Source organism: Lactuca sativa, chromosome 6, assembly GCF_002870075.4.
Source record: "Lactuca sativa cultivar Salinas chromosome 6, Lsat_Salinas_v11, whole genome shotgun sequence".
NCBI classification, from domain to species: Eukaryota; Viridiplantae; Streptophyta; class Magnoliopsida; order Asterales; family Asteraceae; genus Lactuca; species Lactuca sativa.
The window spans coordinates 63549829-63561191 of record NC_056628.2 but is presented as its reverse complement, the minus strand read 5'-3'; positions in this window follow the sequence as shown (position 1 = coordinate 63561191).

The window sequence follows — 11363 nt, the reverse complement described above, 5'->3', positions numbered from 1 at the left end:
TGCTAGTTTCTAAATTGATAGGGATAACTTCCGCTCTCATTCGGGCTGGGTCTTTATCCTAAATGGAGGGGCAATCACTTGGAAGAGTTCCAAGCAGGAGACGGTAGCTGATTCGACCTGTGAATCAGGGTACATTGCAGCGAGTGAAGCAGCAAAGGAGGAGACATGGCTAAAGAACTTCATCGGAGACCTTGGAGTTGAACCAGCTATCAAGGAGCCTATGGAGATTTTATGTGACAACAATAGTGCGGTTGCCTTAGCCAAGGAACCGAGAGATCATGGTAGATCATGACATATTGACAGAAAATATCAATTCATAAGACACAAGATAGAAGAAGGACTCCTCGTGGCAAAGAGGGTATCATCAGAAGAGAATCTTGCAGATCCCCTTACGAAGGTACTGATGAGGGTTAGGCACTTACAGCATGCGAGATGCATAAGGCTGAAGGATGATACTAGTTTTATAGATTAGATAGCTATTTCTGAAACTTGTAAAATGTAATCGACATTTGATGATGAATAAAAGGTGTATTGATTTATGAGTAAGGTGTTACTGTCTTTGTCAATTAATTACTATTGTTTTAGCTTTGCATGTTTTGACTTCCAGAATAAATTACTTTATTCAAACTTCCACAGTCGGTCATACGTCGGAACTAGGTATGAATTAAGACTGTCATGAATTGGGCTTGTAGATTACTAAAGGTGTTTAGCCATAGAAATGGTTGCTACAACATTCATGAGTGCTCATAAGTTATGAGTATTGGAATAAACCCACGCTCATTGGCATCACTTCATGGAATTTATCTCGAGTGATCGTGAGACGGTAATATCATATAAGTCTTCAAACCTAGAGATATGACGTGTTGCCTATGAGTTGATTATACATTGATTGTACGTAAACGCATTGGTAACTCGATGTTATAAAACATGCCTTTGTGTATAATTCAACAAGTAGTGGAACAAGCATATGAGTTGAAGTTTATATGTTCCTTCTTGGATTAGAAGTGATATCTGGGCCCCTCGATGATTTTGTGTTGACCCATGTACCGGGCCCGGTCAGAACTAAGTTGATGTGTTCAATTAAGTTCTATGTCAAACAAATCGATAAATCGAGAAACAAACTGTTGGACAATACGTAAGACATTATTCCATGTATTTGTCCGACTGATATCTAGAACAAAGGATTATATGATCACTTATCTAAAATGGCGCTTCATAGTTCAATAGAGTTTTGAGAGCTACGATTGCTGATTAGTTCCTGAAGTAATACAGACAAATATAGTTATTAGACTTATCCAAGTGGGAGAGTGTTGGATAAGGTGTCTAAATCCATAACTTTATTTGGTATATACTTGACCCGACCCGGCATGGTCCATTTGGGTTACACTTCACCCGAACTATTTATGGTTAAACCTTTGAGAATTGTATGTTTATGATTTGTTAATATATTATAAGTTATAACATATTAATATGAAATCATATTATTTAATTAGTATTGATCATAAATTAATTTAGAATTAATTTGGTGATAAAAAGGTGACTAATTAAATATGGGCTCTTGTATTTATATAAGTGTGGGCTAATACTCATTTGGAATGGGCTTGGCATGCATGGGAGTCCATTGATAGTCCACGAAGCTTTTAACCCATGGATCCTTGGAAAGGAAGAGTCATGGGTATTAGGGTTTACATGGATGTAACACTAATCCTCCACACTATATAAAGAGCTTGTGATGCTTGAAATGACACTAATTGTGTGTGTAAAAGGTGGTGGCCGATTTCCATAAGCATGCATACACTCTCATAAGGTTTTTCCAAGTTTGTGGTGATTTGTGATTTCCATTTGAGGCATCCAAATTATTGGTGCTAGGTTCTCAAACTCCAAGGAATCAACTCACAATTTAAAGGTATGTAATTCATCTAGCCATTATGTTTAATGTTCCCCATGCCATGCTAGATAGGTTATGAACCTTGGAAATCAAAGTTGCAGGTATTCATAGTAAAACATAGATCCAAGGTTTTAGGGTTTCATGAACACCTTAGGAGTGTTAGATTGCTCAAAACCCAACACATACAACCCTGCTGCAAACTCTTCCTCGCCATGGCAGCAGAGCAGAAAGTTGACCCAGATCCAGTACCCTCGCCATACATTGTAAGCAATCCCCCACTAGGGTCTCGTATAGTCACCAACTGACACTCGCAGTCGATCACTGCTCCAAAACGGCTCAACCAATCCATGCCCACGATGACACAACCATCCCCTATCGCAATCGGTACCAAATCAATCGGAAATTCAACACCAAAGATCTCATGTACACATCCTCGGAACACATCAGTAGTGAAAACCAAATGCTCGTCCGCTATAGAAACCCTCATGGTTCAACTCAACGTCTCGCGTTGGACACATATGTGACGACTAAAAGCTAAAGACACAAAGGATCGACTCGCACCCGAGTCAAATAACACCAAAGCAGGTACAGAACTCACAAGAAATGTACCTAAATATAGCACAGAATAAGCACAATAAATCTCAAAATAAATAAATAAGGAAATACGTATCAGCCACGACATCAGGTGTTGCGTGGACCTCCTCCATTGTCAGCTGAAAAGCTCTCCCACGAGCCCTCGGAACCTCAACCTTCACCGGCCGAACATCAGCAGCACGTAATGCAGCAGGAGCGAAACCCTGGGTTGATCCCTAAACAAGCTGAGGGCACTCGACATTCCGATGGTCAGTCTGATTGCAGTGGAAACAGACTACAAATCCCTTGGGGAAATCCTTCGCCATATGCCCCTCCTTGCCACATTTGTAGCAAATCCCCGCCCGGCAAGATCCCTCATGACTCTTGACACACTTGCCATAAGTGTGGCCCTTCTGGCCTCCTGATCTCGAATCAGCGGGCTTAGCCCACTTGGCTGCTGGTTGCGACTGCGTCGGCTACCGGTCTCTCCCCTAAGACTTCGCATCCTCCCTAGCCTGAGTCTCCAGCTTGATCTCCCTCCTCCTGGAATTTTCCTGAAGCTCGGTAAATGTCTTATAAGATGATTTCTCCACGAACTCTCATTATCCCTCCTCGGAATGCTCAAATACCGGCTCATGCGTTCCTGCTCGGTCGACACATGCTCAGAGCAGAACAACGCCCTCTCGTGAAACATCTGCGTAATCACAGTCACCGACTCTGTCTTCTGCCTGAGAGACAGAAACTCCTGGGCCAACCGTTCCCTCTCCATCGGGGGAACATACTCATCTCGGAACATCACAACAAACCTCTCCCAAGTCATTGTAGCATGTTCTGCAGGAGTAAAACTGGTCGTCACAAACTTCCACCAGTCCTTCGCTCCCAAGCAAAGTTGGTTCAGTGCGAACCACACCCTCAAATGCTCTGGGCATGAACAAGTGTAGAAACAACCCTTGATATCAGAGATCCGTCTCATCGCAGCAATCAGATCCTGAGTCCCATCAAACTCTGGTGGCTTCATGTTGTTGAACTCCCGGTATAGCAACAAGTCACCTCCCTGTGGCCTGGCAGCAGCGACAACTGCGGTGGCTGCAGCAGCAGCCACCTTAGAGACTGTAACATATCGCTCGTTAAACGTCTCGATCAAAGTGGTCTTAATAGACCCAAACATCTCCGGAATAGCCTCACGTATTTTTGCGGCCACCTCGTCATGAATCATCATGTGAATCTCATCATCGCTCACTCCATTGCTCTCTGGGGTGTGGCGTGTACCTACCATGATGTCTTTGAAACACAAAACAAAATCATCAGAGACTCGCTCGAGCATAATCACACTCGACTACTCATCCTTACTTGCTCCTTAGCATCCTAAGGATTCTTACTTGGATTGCAAACAGACCAGGTGCTTTCAGTAGTATGGGCCCAATACTTCCTTCCACACCCCACCTGTAGTCACCCCCAATTCCTCCTCCTAGGATTCTTGTTCACAAATACTCTATATCTAACGAATCATAAGCTACTCTCTCAGTAGACCCCTCTCTTAAGCTCGTCTAAGTATCTCTTCCTAGATCATCTCCCGGCTCAGAACTCAGCACAAATACAAGCAAATAAAAGATAACACTGATCAAAATATCTCCTAGGCTAAGGCATCACAAATCAGGCAACTCTAGCCCTAGAATATGAAATACCTAGCCTACCCTCTAGCATGCAATCTTAACAAAATATCTCATAAACATCATAAAGTGAGGGTATTTTGGGAAATCACCGTTCGGGCTCTGACTGATTGTACACATCGCTTCAACTTGTTTTCTCTTAAAACTTGTTCTCGTTTTGGAAAAATTCTTTTCTTTTGAAAATTCTTCTCAAATCCTCAGTTTGAGTCCAAACACACCAGTAGGTGCGTCCGAATCCCTCAAACCAAGGCTCTGATACCAACTTGTAACAACGTAAATTTTCAAACCAAATTTTTCAATTTCAAAACACATTTATTCCAAAAAAAACCATAAAGTGTCATAATGTCAAATCATCAAAACTCATGTCCAAAAACTATATATATATATATATATATATATATATAACTCCAGGATCCTCTCAATCATAAATCAAACTCTGATGTGTGTACAATCAAGTCGGTGCCTTCCCGTGATCCTGAGAAGTACCTGAAACACATAACACATAACACGGTAAGCACAAAGCTTAGTGAGTTCCCCAAAATACCACACACATAGCTCATTAGCCACTCTAGGCCATAACTCAATAAGACCCTCCGGTCAGTGTGTCTCAGTAGGACCCTCCGGTCCCAACTCAGTAAACTCATAATAACAATATTCAGCATAATCACAAAGACATAATGCAGAATATCACAATACACAGATAAGCACATAAGATAGCTCAATCACGCAAATATACCACTCTTGGTAAGTATAGTGAGAAGACTCGCCTCGTAAGCTAACAAGTAAAAGTCTCGTACTCGGGAATTCGAACTAGCCTCTACCTACCACAGTGGATACGTATCTCTAATCGATACTCCACTCATACTCAAATACACCAAAGGTTGTTCTCTCATTCTGTCTAAGTCTTGGAATGGTTAAAAGACCATTTTACCCCTCCATGGTCTCCATTACTTATGTTGACCAAACCCTAAAGTCAACAGAAGTCAAACTCGAGTTTAACAGTCCCAGTTTGACATGACTCGCCGAGTGCACTCATGTGACTCGTCGAGTCCAGTCATTCCTTAAAAGTCTTCGTGAGGGTCCAGCTCGTCGAGTTAAACCCTAACTCGCCGAGTAACAACATAGCCAGCTCATCGGGACAAACCCTAACCGACTTGTCGAGTCGGCTCCTCAACTCGGCGAGTCCATGCAGACTCTTTTCTTGTTCAGACAATTTCAAGGTAGAAAACCTTCCCAAACTCTAGATCCACACTCTCAAGGCTCATTTATCACGTAAAGTCACAGACTTTACGTCCATGCATGGAACTTAGGGCTTGAAATGCCAAAACACACCTTAAAATGGGTTTTTCACTCAATAGCATTATTATGGTTGAATAAAGCAGGAACTTTTGGACTCTAGGGACCTCACATGGTCCATATCTGAAGTTCAAACCTCAATATGAATTCAAAACACTTTAGGTCCTGATATTAGATAGAAAAAGCCCTAAACTCCCAAAGTCATGAGATCTACTCAACAAAATGAGAAATGTGCAAGATTTATACCTTTCCTAAAAGCTCTAAGGTGAAATAGCCACAGATCTAGCAGCTCCTTCTCGTATCTTGGCTTGGAATCCTTCTCTTCTCTTCAAAAGATGCACCAAATACTCAAGGTTAGCTCAAAACTCTCTCTCTCTCTCTAAGCTCACAGACCAATTAGGGTTTACTCTCAGGGAAGTATAGCCACAAATGAGGCTATAAGTGCCTTTAAATAGGCCCTAAACCCGAGGATTTAGGGTTTCTCATCACAGCGTCTACTTGGCGAGTCGGCTCTCGGACTCGTCAAGTAAGTCATTAATCTCACATGGTGCATCGCGTCTCTACTCGACGAGTTGTAGCACTGACTCGTCGAGTAGCTCAATGGTCCTCAGAATAAATGAATAAATTAATAAACAATATACCTGGAAGTCCGGATGTTACAAAGTGACTTAACACACAAGAATCACACACGAAAAAGAAATTGATATGCTTCATCTCGTGTCTAAAAAATGATTAGCATTCCAGAAAAAGGAATAGATGTACTTCATGATTCAGAAAAAGAAAGAGACTTACCAGGAGATCAGAGATTGGACGTGGCAGCTGAGATCGAAGATTTGAGGTGGAGATCATAGAAGATGGCAGCCAAGTGAGACGTGAAGGAGGTGAGTTTTTCATCAGACGTGAACAAGAGAAGGTTCAAGTGTGGAGGTGATATGCGTTTTCGATTTTGGAAAACTTGATAACGCCCATCAATAGTTAACAGAAAGAAGAGGAAAACTTGATAACGGCCCAGAAACATAGTTAGGGCAGCATCGATGAAGAAAGTAGATAGGAGAAGAGAAGGAGAGCATCACTGAGCATGAGAGGAAAAGTCTGAATAACCTCGAGTGCATAATCGATTCTAATAATCACTAACAATCGATTCTAATAATCAATTCCAAATTTGAATCGACTGAGTAAGAGCGATATGGAATTGAAGTCAATCATCGTTTGGATATCATTCATCGCAAATTCAACAGTGATGGACTCAATGAGTGCATCATCGGTGGAGGATTGGGATAGAGATTCCATCAGAAGATTATCACGGTGGGGAGGAAAGCTCATTTGAAATGAAACTCAAGATTTGATCACGGTGTGAATGAGAGTCGATTGACCAAAAAAACTTCGGAAAACAAAATCATATTCGGAACGATGATTGATTCTAGATCCCGAGGCGGTGATGTTGATTTTGGGGGAAATCGACATAATCAATAAAAGAATCATCGGTGGAGGAGGTCAGAGGAGGTGGAGATGATGCGACTATGTGACGATCTAACACCGGCAAAGAAGGTCGCTGAAGGAAGTCGCATCGGAGAAGTCGTTTGCAGGAGAACGATAGATGTGGTGTTGGGGTTGTGTGAAAGAGATGTTTTGCAAAATTATAATGGATTAGGATATAATTTAATTATATACTTTTTTCCTATATTACCCCTAACTAGTTTAATTATGATATCCCCATCTCTTTAGTTTTCTATTTATTTACAAAAACGTCACCTTGCATCTTAGCCCTTCTTTTTTTTGATCTAATGATCCACTTTTAATTCTCGGGTTCTCGGAAAACTATAGGTTCTCAAATGATCCTTCATCATATTCAAATAATAATAATATTTAAATATTGTGGTGCGGTTCGGTTATTGCGGTTTTCTGAAAATATAAAACCGCACCGCACCGAAAATTTGCGGTTGTTTGAAATTTTAAAACCGCACCATCGATTATATGTTCGGTTTCAGTTTTTGGTCTCGCTTTTTCGGTTATTTTGCGGTTTGGTTTTTCTCACCCCTAGCGGGCGGGGCATGGCATTCACCAAATCCGTCCGACATTCGATTTGGATTTAGGGTATGTTTGGTTTGCTGGAATGGAATGAAATTTGGGGGAAAAGGAATTCAATTCTACCACATTCCAATGTTTGGTTCAACTTTGTTTGATGGAATTGGAATCCTAAACGAAAAAAATTTCATCAAATATGGGAAAACATTTTCCTTCAAGAAGATGATGAAATTAATTCTCTTCTAGACAGGAAAGTGACATTTTACCTTATTATGCTTATTTTATTTCACAACATAACCTCTACCACTACCCACCACCACCATCACTACCTACCACCGCTACCGTCGCCGCCACCACCTACTACCACCTACCGTCACCGTCGTGACCATTACCACCTACCACCACTACTGTCACCGCCACCACCACCTACTACAACCGCCAACACCACCAACCATCGTCGCCACCACTATCACCTACCGTCACCACCACTCACCACCTGCCATAGCCATAGCCATCGCCACCGCCACCCATCACCCACCACCACCATCTATCCCTGCCACTGCCATCGACACCACCACCACCCACCTACCACCAATGTCACCATTATCACACACCACCAACTACTACCAATGCTACCGCCACCACCACTCACTTACCATATCATCCATACTGACATAAATGCTCAATTAATAAAATGAAAATTTACTATTTTTATAATTTCTATAATATATCTTTACATGTAAAATAAAAAATCAAAGTAAAACATAGCAAAACATATTTAAAAAAAATAAAAAAAAATGAAAAAAAAAAAGACAGCTTTGTCACTCTACATGGATTCTAAACAAATTGCCATAAATCTTTTTTTAAAATTTTAAATATTACATAGCAAAAATTTAAGACAAAATAAGCAACAACTAATCATCTATGGTCATAAAATACCTTTCAGTGGGTTTGAGAAGCTTATAAAATTCTAACCGCGACTTATACATAGTTTGTCATTCGGTTGTTGACGGGGCTTTGTGGCGGATCCACAATGTCGCAATAGGAGGCATTGGGTACTCTCCTTCCGATTATATCATCATATAATGGTTGGTGTACACAAGTACAAATGTAAGGACCCGATGATTTTGAAACTCTTTAGGACCTCTCTAAAGAGGAAAAAAAATTACACAACCTTCATTGGTCAAAAATTGAACGATCACACCAAACATGTTTGACTATCAAGATGCATACTCAGTGGTTTTGTTGGTGCTAACTTAGTCTTCATAAAAAAAGAGAATGAAGTAACTACTTCATCGTATCCAACGAAAACTCTAGCGTAGTCGTCATATGAACTCAATAACTCATCTAACAATTGTTGACGAATGTAAAGCCACTTATCTTCACCCATTACATTTTGTATATGTGATGTATATGTGTGATGTATGGATGAAATATAGATGGAATTTCCTTCAACAATTAATTATGTCCCACCGGTGTTTCCTCGTTTAAGTCAATCTTATTTGTTCCCCATTCAAGTATGTCTCTGGTATGAATATTGCCATATTTTTTCCACATTTAAGTCTATGTGGTATGAACATTTCTCTATTGGTTCCTCGTACGAACCCATGAAGAATGAACTATGCATGGCTGGTTCATCTTTCAAGTTCACGAATGACGAACTATACCTTGGTGATTCTTGATTTAAGTCAAAACAATTGTATCTATGAGGAGCTTGACTTTGATGTTGGACACGCTTCACTTTTGGACGTTCACGGTTATTTTTCTTAGCCAGAGGTTCATTGATAAATTTGTTGATGGATTCGTTGCTCGAAATGGACTGGCAGACTTGGGTTTCATGCCCTTAATTATATTGTTCTTTATTAACATTGTAATATTTGTCGGTTAGTCTTTTTCTAAGACCAAGCGGTATACGAACCATGGTGGGTGTCGTGGTCTAGCTGGCCACGACTGTGGTTCATGCACACTAGTCCGAACCATCGTGGTCCTCCGTGCTCGTTGTCTTCGGTGGTGGGCATCACGAATCGAAACGACCAATGGGGTTGGATTGCTCGCTTGAAGGACGGAAACTGAGAAAAAGAGCTCATGCGAGTTGGTTTTTTTTTGCTGGGGAAGAAGATACAATTTCCAAGTCTTGACAACTTTGATCCCTGAGATGCAGTGCATTGACAGAAAGCACCCCTAATCAGAAATCTTTTAACATATATAGTTTCTAAAATGACAAATTAAACCTTGGATTTATATTTTCTAATTAATTAAGTAATTTGATTTATTTAAATTATTATTCTTATTATTATTATTAAATCACTTATTTGTATAATTAGTATTTTAAAAAATTTACATGTTTTTCAATGTATTTTTGAATTAAATTTAATTAAAAAAAAAATGAGATGGAATGGTGTGTTTAGTGGTATGTATCTCATGGTTAATGGTAGAGAGTGTGGTGATGATGTGACACTCATCACTATAGTTGTTAATTCATATTCCCGATTGTATTTTTGTTTTAAAATAAATTTGGAGTGAAGGAAAACTATATAGTACAAATCGGCAAATCGCCAACCCATTTCGAAAACGTTTCTTGATAAATCGTTAGTTGATGCATGCATGATCTAGAATCAACCTATATATTTGTCGTTTTAGACTAGGATTGATATTTAGAATTTGGACTTTAAAGTTGTAGAAATGCTAGTCGACAGATGTGACTCCACATAAACAATAACTATTCACTGATCTTTAATTTCCATATCATCACATGCAACTGTTGTACCTTCGTTCAAATTCATGACCAAGTGGTCTATAAAACGATGTGTACATGGTTAAAGGCGTAGAGAGCAGAGAATAGTCCAAACTGTCAATAAAAAGAGAGAGTACATACGAAATGGGAAAGCTAAAAACCCAAATTTTTATGAACAATTAAAAACAGTAGTATTTTGGAACTCAAAGTGGTGGTAGGGAAGCTGCAAAAGAGACTTTTGCAAGCCAAGAAATGGGCTCCGGGGAACAAGAATCGTGAATCGGTGCCTGAAGACGTGAAAGAAGGCCATGTTGCTGTGATTGCATCCATAGGCGCTGTGCATTAGACAATTGGTTATGATGTTTACCTTGTGAAACTATAAAACTAGAGGGTGTTTATATATTTTTACTAATTTTAATTTTTTACAAGATTACATACAAACCAAACATAACTTTTTACTAATAAACATAACTTTATAAGGAAATTTTTATAAATCATTTTTGGTGGTGGGTAATCTAATTGATTTGTTAACATTTTTAGAACAAATATGGCCGTGACATCATGATACTAAACTAATTCAGATTGTGGCTTTTTAAGCGGGTCCACAAATTATATTGTACGATAGGTCGCCAACGGGCTTTATCTAGGTGATTTTGGACATGTTCGTTGAGAATTAATGTCCACATTATACAATTTCTCAAACTATTCAATACAATTACATACAAACCGTGTTATGATAAAGATAAGAAATTACCAATTGGTGAACCATGTTAATCCATTGCCTTATGATCCATTGATTCGCCAACACAATGCACCCTTAGGATGAAAAAAACAAATCAATTAGATCACCCTTATTGTGGAGAAAATAAAGAACCGTGAATCTCTATACAAGTCGATTGCTAATTTGCTATATGTAAAGTACATCTCTCGGAAAAATCCTTATTAGGAGGGCCTTTATGTCTTTCTTTTGTTATAACAATCAATCTCATCTATTAATGTAAAACATAAATATCAGGCCTAATTAGTAATTTAGGTAAACATTAGGATATAAATAATTGTTAGCTAGAATGTCATCTAGCTAATATAGTTGTTATAACCGTTTCTAACTACCAATGATATAAATAATAATTATACATTATGAACTTATTTATTTACAAAATTTATCAAAAACATATAT